Source organism: Salvelinus sp. IW2-2015, linkage group LG36, assembly GCF_002910315.2.
Source record: "Salvelinus sp. IW2-2015 linkage group LG36, ASM291031v2, whole genome shotgun sequence".
NCBI classification, from domain to species: Eukaryota; Metazoa; Chordata; class Actinopteri; order Salmoniformes; family Salmonidae; genus Salvelinus; species Salvelinus sp. IW2-2015.
In genome coordinates, this window is record NC_036875.1 from 7554277 (window position 1) to 7570160 (window position 15884).

General features: G+C 40.7%; 1 pseudogene; it reads right to left on the reverse strand.

The window, feature by feature from the left end:
• Positions 1–5479: 5479 nt before the first annotated feature.
• The window catches only part of LOC139023741 (inactive dipeptidyl peptidase 10-like), a 182417-nt pseudogene continuing 172012 nt past the window's right edge, over positions 5480–15884 (reverse strand).

The following is a 15884-nucleotide window of genomic DNA, read 5'->3' on the forward strand; positions in this document are numbered from 1 at the left end:
TTTAATCAGAAGCCACTGCCAGATTTCTGGATTGGAATGCGCTCAGAGTATCCTGCCTTGGCAAATCGRGCTGTTATTGTATAGTGTGTGTGGCAGACTTACAATGATGGAGAAAAAAACATTTGAGAGTGCGCTGACCCTAGTGCTAGAGGGGGTACGCGGGTTGAARGTTTGAAGGGGTACGGGACTATAAAAAGTTTGGGAACCACTGATATACATGATCAACAATTAGTAAATCTGCACCATAATAAGATTAGAATTGTACACAATTCATTCAGGGATATACATGTTGACCAAAAGTTGTGTGTTTTGTATAGGATTCATACATTTAGGCCGGGATTTAGGGCTGGATTCAATCCGTATCACTGAAGTATCGAGGAAGAGTCACGTTATAGTTCGATTAAAAATTAAAGGCAATGTGCCCGCATTCGCCGAGACTGCATTTACGGTAAACGCTACGTGTCGGCTCAATCGGAAATTACCTTAACATTTTACTGRGGCTCTTCGCGTTACGGATTGAGTCCAGCCCTAACGTTTACAATGAATGTGATTTCTGCAAACGATGCGGAAATAGCCTTTAACAGGCACATTTTTGGCTCTATAGTGTACTGCCCTACAAGACCTGGCCCTACTGTCCACCCTGAACCTTTATTTACATTATTTGAAAGCCATATATCTTTTCAATTCTTCCCATACTCTTCAACCAAAATATATTCGTAACTTCTACTATATAAGAGACATGGGGGTCAAGCAAGTGGTACTGCTAAGTAACTAAAGAAATTGACATTTGATAGGATCTTTATGTGTACTTCAATATAGCATGGACCTTCGTGGACTGAAGGACTGAGGTCAGGTGGAGTGGAGTGTCAGTATCTGACTTGAGTGTCTGACGACTAATGAAAGGGTTGCCAGATGACAACACAAAGGCTAGATTAGGATTGCAAAATGTGTAACTTTCCCCAAATTTCCAGGATTTCCATTTTGGATTCTCTGCTCTTTCCCTCCTGATTCTAGGAACCTTCCAACCGGGTTATCGAAAACCTGGGTTTTTTGGGAAACCTGGGTTTTTTGGGAAAGTAACAGGAATTTTTGCAAACCTGTGTGTGATCACAGACAAATATCCAGAGGCAAAAGTCACAGACAGCAATCTAAAGAATTATCTTATTGCTTCCCCATTTTAATTGCTTCCTGGATGTACCTGTTCTACCATTGTGCTGTCATACAGGTCATGCTCATCTAGTTGTAGGCCTACCCCAGACTTTGTGCGTCCTATAGGTTATCAACTGGTGAAGAGTGATCAGAATTAATCATTGTCATACTGTATATAAATCATATTCATCAATTAATTTATGTTACAATGAGTTCAATCATGCTATACGATTAACCATTCTAAACATTATTCTGTTTTCATAACACTTAATTAAAATGGAAATTACATGCATGGATATCAAGTTAGGATTCCACTCTACAATGCCGTCATTATTAATGATCTGTAATTCTTTTCTAATTTGGAAATATGATTGAGTTTGCTAGTGCAATTTCAATTTCTTTGTTTCGTAGTGATGACTGGAATGAGGTAAAGGCCCCTGTACTATGAAATGAAAGGAGGTATATACAATAGAGGCTCAGTTGGTAAAGTAGCAACGGTCATCAAAATTGTGAAAAGGTTTTAAAAACAATTCTAATAAATGCAACAGTTGGACAATGGATTCTTTTTTTCAGTTATTGACTGAATTATAGCTCATGCAATTGTTTACTGGCACGGATAAATAATGGAGTTCGTTTTTTCTTAGAACGCACTTATATATACACTYACTGTACAAAACATTATGCAAAACTTCCTAATATTGAGTTGCACCCTCTTTTGCCCTCAGAACAGCCTCAATTCGTCSGSGCAAGGACTACAAAGTGTCGAAAGCGCTCCACAGGGATGCTTGCCCATGTCAACTCCAATGCTTCCCACAGTTGTGTCAAGTTGGCTGGATGTTCTTTGGTGGTGGACCATTCTTAATACACACGGGACACTGTTGAGCATGAAAAACCCAGCAGCGTTGCAATTCTTGACACACTCAAACCAGTGCGCCTGGCACCTACTACGATACTCCGTTCAAAAGGCACTTACATCTTTTGTCTTCCCCATCCACCATCTGAATGGTACACATACGCAATCCATGTCTCAAGGTTTAAAAATCCTTCTTTATTAATCTGTCTCCTCTCCATCTACACTGATTAAGTGGATGTAATAGGTGACATCAATAAGGTATCATAGCTTTCACCTGGATTCACCTAGTCAGTCTGTTATGGAAAGAGAAGGTGTTTTGTATACTCAGTGTACATTCCCTAATGCTATCAGGTATTTGTTTTATATTTTGTGTTCAAATGAAGAAAATTGTATATGGCTCATTTACATAAATGCACTGGGTGTATTTGCATATATGAAGACATTAACATAAAGGGGTGGGCAAAAACMTCTTCTGTCTAGGCCTAACTGCACTCACCTCAACTATCTAGACTGACTCATTACTTACTGTTGTTGTGTGTCAATAGCAGGAAAACCCTCAAWTTAAAAATCAACAAGCTTGGCTTTAGATTACACATACTTATCTATACATACTCTACATTGCTTGCGAGATCAGACAATCAGACACTATAATGCAAGTTCATTTTTGGAAGTTGCTTTCATTTCAGCACTTCTAATACACTATATACTGTATGCAAAAGTATGTGGAAACCACTTCAAATGAGTGGATTTGGCTATTTCAGCCACACCCATTGCTGACAAGTGTACAAAATCGAGCACACAGCCATGCCATCTCCATAGACAAGCGTTGGCAGTAGAATGGTCTTCCTGAAGAGCCGAAGAGCTCAGTGACTTTCAAAGTGGCACTATCATAGGATCATAGTCAGTTCGTGAAACTTCTGCRGTGCTAGAGCTTCCCCGGTCAACGGTAAGTGATGTTATTGTGAAGTGGAAACGTCTAGGTGCAACAACGGCTCAGCTYCGAAGTGGTAGGCCACACAAGCTCACAGAACGCTCACTACCAAGTTCGAAACTGCCTKTGGAAGCAACACCAGCACAAGAACTGTTTGTCTGGAGCATCATGAAATGGGTTTCCATGGCCGAGCAGCCGCACACAAGCTTAAGATCACCATGCGCAATGCCAAGCYTCGGCTGGAGTGGTGTAAAGTTTGCCGCCATTGCACTCTGAGCAGTGGAAACGCGTTCTCGGGAGTGATGAATCACGCTTCACCATCTGACAGTCTGACGGACTGGGTTTGGCAGATGCCAGGAGAACGCTACCTGCCCCAATGCATAGTGCSAACTGTAAKGCTTGGTGGAGGAGGAATAATGTTCCTGGGCTGTTTTTCATGGTTCGGGCTAGGCCCTTTAGTTCCAGTGAAGGGAAATTTTAACGTTACAGCATATAATGACATTTTAGACAATTCTGTGCTTCCAACTTTGTGGCAACAGTTTGTGGGGAGGCCCTTTCCTGTTTCAGCATGACAATGCCCCCGTGCACAAAGCGAGGTCCACACAGAAATGGTTTGCTGAGATTGTTGTGGAAGAACTTGACTGGCCTGAACAAAGCCCTGACCTCAACTCCATCGAACACCTTTGGGATGAATTGGAATACCGACTACATGCCAGGCCTAATTTCCCAACATCAGTGCCCAACCTCACTAATGCTCTTGTGGCTGATTGGAAGCAAGTCCCTGCAGCAAATGTTCCAAAATCTAGTGGAAAGCCTTCCCAGAAGAGTGGAGGCTGTTATAGCAGCAAAGGGGGGAACCAACTGCACATTAATGCCCATGATTTTGGAATGAGATGTTTGACGACAGGTGTCCACATACTTTTGTGTAGTGTACCATGTAGTGTATGATAACATTTCAACTGTAGCAAATTATAACTTTTTTCAATTCCACAAGAAAACAAAGACAATGTATCCCATTAAGCCCATTTCAGCCATAACCAGGGAGTGTTTGACAGAACTTTCCATGGTCATAACGTTAACAGGAAAAAACGACAGGCACAAGCAAGAGAATGAAAGAAAGTGTTCCAGGGAGAAGTGAAAAGTGGATTTTTTCACCACTCAAAAACAGGAAATGAATGGCTGAAAAAGACAGATCCTCAGGTTGGAGGGGCATGCATGTTGCGAGGTAAAGCATGGCGCTTTGAAACTCAGGTTTGTGGGTTCGATTCCTACTGGGGCCACCCATACCAAAATGTGTGCATGATCTACTGTAAATTGCTTTGGATAAAGCGCCTGCTAAATGGCATATATTATGAAAGCTGAATAGGTATCTAGGTCGAAAATTCACAGTAGATCACAGCAGTCTGAAAATAACTATATTCTTCAAAAGAAAAAAGAAATACATATCTTTCCTTCACACTCTTAAACAGTAAAGACAACATACCTCCCATACAAAGAGCTAATCCAAACAAGTTTAGTCTAATCCCTTATAATTTCAAAAATTGTATTTTGGGGATTTGTGTGTATTGTTCGGTGTTACTGCACTGTTGGAGCGAGAAGCATAAGCATTTCGCTGCACCTGCGCTAACATCAGCAAAATATGTGTACGCGACCAATACAATAGTATTTGTTCTCGTTTCACCATGGTACTGAAACGCTAGCATGCTACAGTATGCTTTTGATATTTGGAACACACTGGTAGACCTTAATAACACCCTAAGTGTTCCTAGATACACTGTTGTTTGATCATAGCATTAAGAAAAATTACACATCACTGTACAGGAAAAATACATCTTCAATCTCATCTCGGTCTATCATCACCCTTCATAGAGCGCAGCAACATTGTCCGACCCCTCTCTCCTCCACATCGTTTCGCCGTATCTCACCACTTCTCACTGGTGGCTCCTCAGACAAGCAGGTTTCCAGGAGCATCATGRGCTACAAAACAGAGTTATGGTCATGCTAGTGTAACAGTTTAACTTTAGTCCGTCCCCTCGCCCCGACCCGGGTGCGAACCAGGGACTCTCTGCACACATCAACAACAGTCACCCACGAAGCATCGTCACCCATCGCTCCACAAAGGCCGCGGCCCTTGCAGAGCAAGGGGAACCACTACTTCAAGGTCTCAAAGCGAGTGACGTCACCYTTTGAAAGGCTATTAGCGCGGAGCACCGCTAACTAGCTAGCCATTTCACATCGGTTACATTCACCCCCCTTTCGACCTCCTCCTTTTCCGCAGCAACCAGTGATCCTGGTCAACAGCATCAATGTAACAGTTTAACTTTAGTCCGTCCCCTCACCCCGACCCGGGCGCGAACCAGGGACCCTCTGCACACATCAACAACAGTCACCCACGAAGCATCGTTACCCATCGCTCCACAAAAGCCACGGCTCTTGCAGAGCAAGGGGAACCACTACTTCAAGGTCTCAAAGTGAGTGACGTCACCGTTTGAAAGGCTATTAGCGCGCACCACCGCTAACTAGCTAGCCATTTCACATCGGTTACACTAGTCGTCCTCAGACGCAGGAGGAGCTTCAGGGATTTCCTCTAGGAAGCATTCCCTAAAGAAGGTCATGACAGAGTTCAGCATGTACTGTCGACTCTTCACAGAGTCAATGTTGTGGCCTTCGTCTGGGAAGATCTAGGGAATAGAGAAAAATAATTGTTCGTTATGGTTATATTGAATTCTATAGCAGAGCATCTTTACCTGGGTGTTAGGTGACGCGATAAACAATGGACACGATGCGAGAATATACATTTAAAAATGCAGTAAACTTCAATAATGTGATCATCAAAATACATAAATCCTTTGAAAACATGTGGCAGTTATGATATTTATGTGAGATGAGCCCAAATGTAAAGCACATCTGTGGGATAGCTCTTTTTGTGAAACCTGCAAAATCTGTGCGTTTATATTGGCTCTTTGCTATAGTTATTCCTTAACCTACCAGAGTAAGATCGATGTGAGATTGTATTGCCAAGAAGTATGGGAAAGTCCTGAGAGTGTTTCACGATCATCTGACATCTCTTGAATAAAATATTAGGTAAAACGTTATTCCTTCGCTTCCGTCATTCGGATGTTTTCAGAGACACACAAAAAAAACGAACAGGTTACAAAGTAGAGKTTTGTAGCTATGTTTTGATGTATAGGTTGTCAGGGATTGGTCCAAATTCACATTTCACCACCCCCATTTCAATGACGAGTGCTAGCTTGATAGCTGTGTGCGAGTTCCTGATGCCGTTCACTGAGGCAACGAGCCTGGCAAGAGGCAGCCCTGCGCAGGGTTGGCTGRATTGTGCACCAGCTGCAAATTTTATGATTGATGTTTTTATTCTTTCAAGTATATACTAATAGAATTCAGTGGCTAAAACCCTACAATAGATTTTTTTAAACAGCTAAATACCAGTGAATTGAAAATGTGTCCCATCTATCTTTCTGTGCAGCTGGCTAGCGGGAGGCTCACACCTTCTCTACTGTGCCTAGGCAAATTATTTGCTGCAGTTTATCCTCCCATCACCAGAGTAACTCATCAACACCAAAAATAACATTACAATGTAACTCAACTCAAGTGTAAACCTACTTTAGAAGTAAGCTATGTTATTAGATTAGTAGCCTTCTGTGTTACAGTTCAGATTTAGTGAGAAGTGTGCATCTGTGTTAGGCTGTGTGTGTCTGTGTTAGGCTGGGTGTGTCTGTGTTAGCTATGTGTGATGTGGTAGGGGTACTGAGAAGTGTGTCTGTGTTAGGTTGTGTGTGTCTGTGTTAGGCTGGGTGTGTCTGTGCTAGGCTGGGTGTGTCCGTGCTAGGCTGGGTGTGTCGGTGCTAGGCTGGGTGGGTGTGTTAGGCTGTGTGTGTGTGTGTTACCTATGTGTGATGTGATGGGGTACTGAGAAGTGTGTCTGTTAGGCTGTGTGTGTGTGTTAGCTATGTGTGATGTGGTGGGGGTACTGAGAAGTGTGTCTGTGTTAGGCTGTGTGTGTTGGTGGGGGTGTGTGTGAGTGTGTGTATTAAGTATCACATTTTCATAATGGTGTATTCTAATTTCATAAATTGTTTCAAACTCTCTGTTTTGCATAAAGCATGAAGATTTTCATTTTTTTTCATAATATAGCATTTTAATGTAACCATTTTGTATTTTATTTGAATCGTCTCTGTGTTCTACATCAACCCTGAAAATGTCAAAACAATATGACCACCCTAACTTGAGATATTGMCCAAAACGTGTTTAATTGACTAGGGATTAACATTGACCTGTCCGCGACCCTTTTGACCTTTTCCGATAACTCGACAATACGGTATCTCAGCAATGGTAAGTCCTATCCTCATGAAATAAAGTGTTGTGTTCAWGAGAAGCTTCTCATGAACACAAAGTATAACACCAGAACCAACGTTTAATGTTGTCCCCTAACAACAAATAGAAAATACTTCTATTTGACCTCTTCCCATTATCACAGGTAGGCCTTTTTTTAATGTATCAGACAGAGTTTCCTCGAGTCAGGTTTGGCACAACGCAGCAGGTAATCATTTTCAAACTCAAAATAATAAATGATTCAACACGGAGGGAGGAGGCCAGCTTGAATTATAAATGTGTCACTAAGGCCTCCTTTATCAAGGGCACAAAATAACACTTGGTATAGGAACGGAGAATGTAACTGGTCACCTGCAGAGTGTGGTTCACATTTGATATTGACAGCAGTTTCACCAGCTCCGCGGAATGCTGAACATGAACAGTGGCTGAAAGAGAAATAGTAAGTGAATTGTTGGTGTCCTTGCTCGACAGGCAGTTTCATCCAACATTACTATTGTAGGCAATTTTGCACAATGGAATTGTAACGTGTGCTGCTCAGTTCGATTTTGTTAGTGTCTGACGTTCATACCGTACAAATTTCATAGACAAMAGTCTGAAACATCTATCTTTGAATCAGCACTTAAGCCTAACAATCAGTTCTACTGAACACGCTGCTACAGTAAGCCCATTGTTTGTCCTACAAACTGTCTGACAGATTAAACGCTCATTAGATGACTGATTGTCTCCCATCTTCTTTATAAATCTTACAAAGAGCTCCACCTTGAAGTCCAACAATGGCGTGCAACCACTGTCCAGAAAAGCTACTAGAAGAACTAGAACTCACCATCTGCTGTTCCATGGATGATGAGAAACTTCAGATGACTTGTGCCTGTGATGTTAGTCAACAGTCTGGAGAGCTGTTAGAGACACAATGCCAATTTTATATAACTGAGAGAAACTGAAAGCATAAATAACAACTATATTGAACAAAAATAAATGCAACGCAAGAATGTAAAAGATTTTACTGAGTTACAGTTCATGTGCATCTGTTGGTCACAGATACCTTAAAAATACAGGTAGGGAAGTGGATCAGAAAACCAGTCAGTATCTGGTGTGACCACCATTTGCCTCATGCATCTCCTTCGCATAGAGTTGATCAGGCTGTTGATTGAGGCCTGTGGAATGTTGTCCACTCCTCTTCAAGGGCTGTGCGAAGTTGCTGGATATTTGCGGGAATTGGAACAAGCTGTCGTACACGTCYATCCAGAGGATCCCAAACATTCTCAATGGTTGAAATGTTTGCGTATGTAGGCCATGGAAGAACTGGAAAATGTATAGCTTCCTGGAATTGTGTACAGATCCTTGCAACATAGGGCTGTGCATTATCATGCTGAAACATAAGGGGATGGTGGCAGATGAATTGCACGGCAATGGGCATCAGTATCTCGTCATGGTATCTCTGTGCATTCAAATTGCCATCGATAAAATGCAACTGTGTTCCTTATCCGTAGCTTGTGTGACAAAACTGCACATTTTAGAGTGGCCTTTTATTGTCCCCAGCACAAGATGTGTAATGATCATGCTGTTTAATCAGTTTCTTGATATGTCACACCTGTCAGGTGGATGGATTATCTTGGCAAGGGAGAAATGCTCACTAACAGGGYTGTAAACAAGAATTTTGTGCAWATGGAAATATGCATTTTGTYCATATGGAACATTTCTGGGATCTTTTATTTCAGCTGATGAAACATGGGACCAACACTTTACATGTTGTGTTTATATTTTTGTTCACTGTTGTATTCTCAAAGATTTCACAGAGAAATGCATTCAAGCACAGATTGCTGTACTTTAACAAGGGTCTTGCATGAGAGAAAAATCAATATACAGTATYTGAGGCTATTGCACTGTAACAGGTGTTTATTGGATCAGTTGCTATGCCAAGATTAAATTTAGAATTTTCTAAGTGCTTCCACCTTCACCACCTCTCAATATTCTTCATAAAGACCATGGAAAGTCAATCATACTTGGTATTTATGCTCATCCTTGACTGGGAATCCAAAGTATCGCTCAGTGAAGGCCGAACCTTTAGGGGAAAAAAACACAAAACATCACACTTAAATGTGTGAACATCTTAAGTCGTTGAAAAATGACAGGCAGGAAATATGAGATTGATACCGRCAATGAAATATCCAAAATGCAGGTGAAATGAAAAGTGAGAAAAAGATTCCAGTAATTGAATAGACAGAAATCAGGTATATTTTTCCTTATGATTACCTCTGCATTCCCTGTACTATCAAATGAGCTTTATGCCACTGTGTGATGAAGATATTCAAATGTAGCTCTAAAGTAGTAGGAAACACTATTTCCTCCCATATGGGGGACAAAGTGCCTGCCAGATATCTATAGAGTAATAGTGCATGCTGGCCTAACCATTTATATGAATGGTATAGTCAACAACATACATCAGCCTTATTGGATGGGGCCGGACATTCCAAGTCAATGGATGATTGTCACATCTGCCTGCCCTATTTGACAGACCCTGATGTATTAAGTAAATGGCCATCAGCATAACTCCTCAGCCCTATTGAGCAGGACCTGACAATCTGTATTAAATGAATGGCCACTGAAAGGATTTATCTTAGACTGGTGAATTACCGTTGAGTCTCCAGTCTGTCACAGGAGCAACCGCAACCCCACACTTGAACATGGAGCCAGAGGAGAGGAGAAGAAGAGAGCTCAGGAAGCCCCCATAAGCCTGGGGAAAACAGAAAAACATATTGGACATGCCATGTCGGATGTTGGTAGAAACCTATGTAAGTAGGAATACTAAAGACAACACGATTTGAAAGGTTATAGCAAAATATATATCTTCAAATATAATAAATTACACTTCTTTACCTTTCCATAAACTGCCACCTTGTTTTAAACTACATATGGCAGCTTGGTCAGGTACCMAATAAAATATGAGGGTATAAGTCAAAGATTTCTGAAATGCAATTGAAACAGCTCCCCACAAATCAATTGCTTTCTAAGGGTCTACTAAGTCCCATGTGAAAGCTTTCAGATCATGCTCCAGTACATACTCTACTGCTGTGATCTGATCCTGCACCGCCACAGTTCCCAAACGCTGATGGACTTCATGTAGAACCCTCTGGCCCKGGAACCGACTCCCCCTGCCATCCAGACGAGCCACAATGACGTTATCTGAGCTGACCAGAACTGAGTCCCAGTCCGGAACAAACTGGTCACTCACTGCATGGTCACCAGGTGCACTGTCACTGTGGAACACCATCAAKGTTGGTCAAACTGAATTTACCAACAAGCTTTAAAATGAGGGACTTCTCTATGTGTTCAAATGATCCTTGGAATCTCGTATTTCCAAGTTGGTCAAGTTGTAAATACAACATGAGTCTGTTCAAGTGTTTTTGAATGAATCAACCACTGACACATCAGCTAGCTAACTAAGCTAGCTAATAATGAGTTAGCTAGATTGCTAACATTCACAATATGGTCAAACTAGCTACATTATTCACTACATTATTCACATTGTAAATGGCTTCATTTTATCATCCTGTGGTTGAAAAAGTGAAAGGTCAGTGATGAAACATCTCACATCATAAATTTGGTTAACCAATTCTGGGCAAAGTTTCCAACTTTGGAGCATCTTTTAAGTGGTTYTTTCCATGTCGGAATGTCTGATTTCCAAATTTCCAACAGTACTTGAAGACACCATTCATTCCATATCTCAGGTAAAGAAATAAGAGCTTTTAGGAAATCACTATTTGGATAAGCACACTATACTTATTTTCGAAATCCCTGAAGAGATATGAGAAATGACAATAATCTTTATCTTGATCCCTCAATCATCTCAGGAGAAATGKTGATGCGAAACTTTGGTTCCACTATTGCCCTCATACAATATTCACTCTGAAGCTAAGGATTGATAAAGATAAGGGTTWAGGAAATGACATACAGTACACTCCAAGATAAGGATGCAGAATTGGTAAAGGGGYAGGATACGTACAGMATCAGCAGAAGTGGATGTGCAGTGGTCTCATCAAAATCTATTGGCAAGGTCAGCTCCAGACGGAACGCTGTAAAATAAATTCACAATTCCCTTACACCTCAGCGGTCCATATTATGCAGGCAATATAAATGCACATTGACTATGCTGAGTACCAATCAGCCTACCAAATGCAGAATCTAAACATATCATGTTTATTTCTACAATGAGAATCTTGAGAGAATCTTTATATGTTAACCTGGTATGATTGCATGAAATCATGATTTGACAAATTAAAAATCACATACAGTAGCTCAACAAATGACCTAGCAACTGATTACATTGCAGACAGAATTGCATCAAGACATAAGAGGAAAATAGGTTGGAAAAACAGATACAAAAGACAAGCCTAGAAATTGAGGTACAGTCTCCATTCAGAAGCCTTAACAAAATGTAGCACATTGTGTCTAATTGCACACATGGACCGGAGCGACGAAACCATATGGTGACCCTTCCTATTTAATTGGATCAGTAGATTGGCAAGCTTCTCATTCCAGAGCTGATTCACAATCACCTCACACAGCTGTGCACCTGTTCTATTAATTGTGTTTATCCCTGGCCATGTCTCACACTCTACAGCTAAAAGCCATACCTGTAGCCCATGTCAACAGCCAACATATGTTACCTGTAACTGTGCCTTTATTCCATGTGAATGAACCACAAGAGGGATAAGGATGATGGTTCATGACGGCGATAACAACTATACCTTTGATTACGACGACAGGGGTGATGGGGATGATGGTAATGATGACGACGATGCCCAAAGACAGGGGTTCAAGTTATCCGTTGTTGCAACTGATTTCCGTCATATGGATTCTGGAGATGTAATTTTCGCCATGTAATGTTGTTGTTAGTTTACCTATTTACCTAGTTGGCTTGTTGTTGTTTGTTCTATGCGAGAGAAATATTCCTCTCGAAGCGCATTAAAGTTGCGAGAGCAACTTGTTATGAAGAGGGGGAATCCTAGTTTTACATTGTTTCCATATTTATTTCTCTACTTCAATTGTGCGTCGGGCATCATTTTACGAGTTCAGTTTTACAAAGTCTTAGACCTTGGTTTAGAAACAGCTGTGCAAAAGAGCTCTGAAAGGAGCAATGACATACTTTGTAATAGAAACAAAATAATATTTTTTTCAGTTAATAATAATAATTTCTATATTCATGTTTATAATAAAATATAATCATTTATCATAAAACCCCATTGGACACAATTTATTGTGCTTATTGTGACTTTTATAGTCACTATGCTGCATCAGTTGGGGTACAGGTAATAACGATTATTGCTAATAGCACATAATATAGACCAGGGATCATCAACTAAATTCAGCCGATTTCATTCTTGAGCGGATGATCAGAGGGCCGGAACGTAATTACAAATAATTTGTAGAACGCAAATTGACCGCAAGAAGCCCAAACATATGTTTGACTAAAACATAATCATTTCAAACCTTACATTCGTATATGACCACGTGTCTGTCTATTATGTGTGAGAATACTTGGGAACAGATTTCTTAAATTAAAATCACTTGGAGTGTAACGATCGTCTAATTCCTCCTCCTCGGATGAGGGTCGGACCAAAATGCAGCGGTAAATGTGGACATAATGATATTTATTAAAGTAAAGATGAAACACGAAAACACTTTAACAAACTACCAAAACAAATAAACGATGTAGACAGACCTGCACTTGAGAACTTACAATAAACGAAGAACGCACGAACAGGAACAGACTACATACACGAACGACAAACGAAACAGTCCCGTGTGGTAGACATACAGACACGAGAGACAAACCACCCACAAACAAACAGTGTGAACAGCCTACCTTAATATGGTTCTCAATCAGAGGAAACGTAAAACACCTGCCCCCTAATTGAGAACCATATCAGGCAACACGTTGCACCCAACATAGAAACACAAAACATAGAATGCCCACCCCAACTCACGCCCTGACCAACTAAACACATACAAAAACAAGAGAAAACAGGTCAGGAACGTGACATGGAGACGATATCCTGGTGTTTTTACGCCCAACAATGAAAATTCCAGTTGGGGAACCATCATATATACCATGCACAGGATATATGCATGGTCCAATATGTTAACATCATTTTTACCAATATGTTATTGAGCAAACTTCTGGAGGTGGACATATTTTAGATAGTGTCAGCATCATTTTAGTTTCTTACATTTTGGAGTAGAATGTCCCTTTAAAAGGCACCAGAACTGAGCTTCTCACTCCTCCCCGGACCCCATATGCAAGGGTAATGAATTGGTTAAACTCGCAGTTTAATACATGGACAAAATTATCTAAAAGAATGATGGTCATGACCTTCTTACATGAAACGGGAGGTTAACTTGGCCTCAGAAAATTGATCTGAGATCGACTTAAGTTTCAGTCTTTTGCTTTAACCTCTTCCCAAATATGATTATGAAGATGCTGGTCAAGATGATAGCATGATCATGATAAAGGGATTGTCATACCGAAGTTGTTGATTTGTAGGGTTCTGATGTCTCTCGGAGGTATATTCCTATATATCAGCGCATCACTTGGTGCTGTGTTCTTCTCCAACATGTAATTATCTATTTACAGTGAAGGAACAATACATAAACAAATAATTGGATTAACCAGACACATCAAAAAACGATCTCTTAAAATTGTCACGAGAAAGTACTATGTTTACATATCTGCATAAACTCCTAATTGCATATAATGTTTTTAATGTATTTGCATTTATATGATGTACTATAATGTTCTGATATTCTAAAAACACATCTATGGTTGAAATTGAAACCCATATCACCGAAATGAGCAGCATAATCAAATCATATGATAGAACATGATCCTTTAATTAGTCACATTACCATATCTATGTCCATGCACATTTTCCAAACACTCCCACTCACCCAATGCACACATCTGCTTTAAGGATGCATTTAAAGACTGTACAAGCTCCTCATCCAGCTTAATGAGGATCAAATTGCTAGGAAACTGATTCAGCGATATACATTTGTTGTGGCCCCACAGAGGATATAATGATGCAACTTTAATGAGTGAATTAATCAACATCACTCATGCCATGTGCCTGCAGAGAAGGAAGAGGTTGATCATTTATCTACTGCAGTATCCTAGGGTATGTCCCAAACGGCAGCCTCTTCCTTATTTAGTGCACTATTTTTCACCAGGAGCCATTTGGGACGTGGCCCCTAAAACTTCACTGCTTGAGGCCCTTGTATACACTGGTGTTCATTTAAACGGATTTATAATGCTTTAATTGGTCCAAGTGTATATTTACTGTTGTATTGTATTGTCAGTGTTGAGCATTTGCGGTTGAATGGTGCGGCATCGTGGACCACGTACAGCGTCTTCAGAAAGTATTCACACCCCTTGACTTTTCCACATTTTGTTGTGTTACAGCCTGAATTTAAAATGAATTAAACGTAGATGTTTTGTCACTGGCCTACACACTTTATCCCATAATGTCAAAGTGGAATAATGTTTTCCCAATTTTTCCTAAATTAATGAAAACRTAAAAGCTGAAATGTCTTAAATCAATAAGTATTCAACCACTTTGTTTTTTATTTATTTATTTATTTCACCTTTATTTAACCAGGTAGGCCAGTTGAGAACAAGTTCTCATTTACAATTGCGACCTGGCCAAGATAAAGCAAAGCAGTGAGACACAAACAACAACACAGAGTTACACATGGAATAAACAAACATACAGTCAATAATACAATAGAAAAAGTCTCTATACAGTGTGTGCAAATGAGGTAGGATAAGGGAGGTAAGGCCAAAAAATTGGCCATAGTGGCGAAATAATTACAAGTGATAGATGTGCAGAAGATGAGTGTGCAAGTAGAGATACTGGGGTGCAAAGGTGCAAAATAAATAAATAAATAACAGTATGGGGATGAGGTAGTTGGATGGGCTATTTACAGATGGGCTATGCACAGGTACAGTGATCTGTGAGCTGCTCTGACAGCTGGTGCTTAAAGCTAGTGAGGGAGATATGAGTCTCCAGCCTCAGTGATTTCTGCAGTTCGTTCCAGTCATTGGCAGCAGAGAACTGGAAGGAAAGGCGGCCGAAGGAGGAATTGGCTTTGGGGGTGACCAGTGAAATATACCTGCTGGAGCGCGTGCTACGGGTGGGTGCTGCTATGGTGACCAGTGAGCTGAGATAAGGCGGGGCTTTACCTAGCAAAGACTCATAGATGACCTGGAGCCAGTGGGTTCGGCGACGAATATGAAGCAAGGGCCAGCCAACGAGGGCATACAGGTCGCAGTGGTGGGTAGTATATGGGGCTTTGGTGACAAAACGGATGGCACTGTGATAGACTGCATACAATTTGCTGAGTAGAGTGTTGGAGGCTATTTTGTAAATGACATTGCCAAAGTCAAGGATCGGTAGGATAGTCAGTTTTACGAGGATATGTTAGGCAGCATGAGTGAAGGATGCTTTGTTGCGAAATAGGAAGATGATTCTAGATTTAATTTTGGATTGGAGAAGCTTAATTTTGGATTGGAGACCAGACACCTAGGTATTTGAAGTTGTCCAC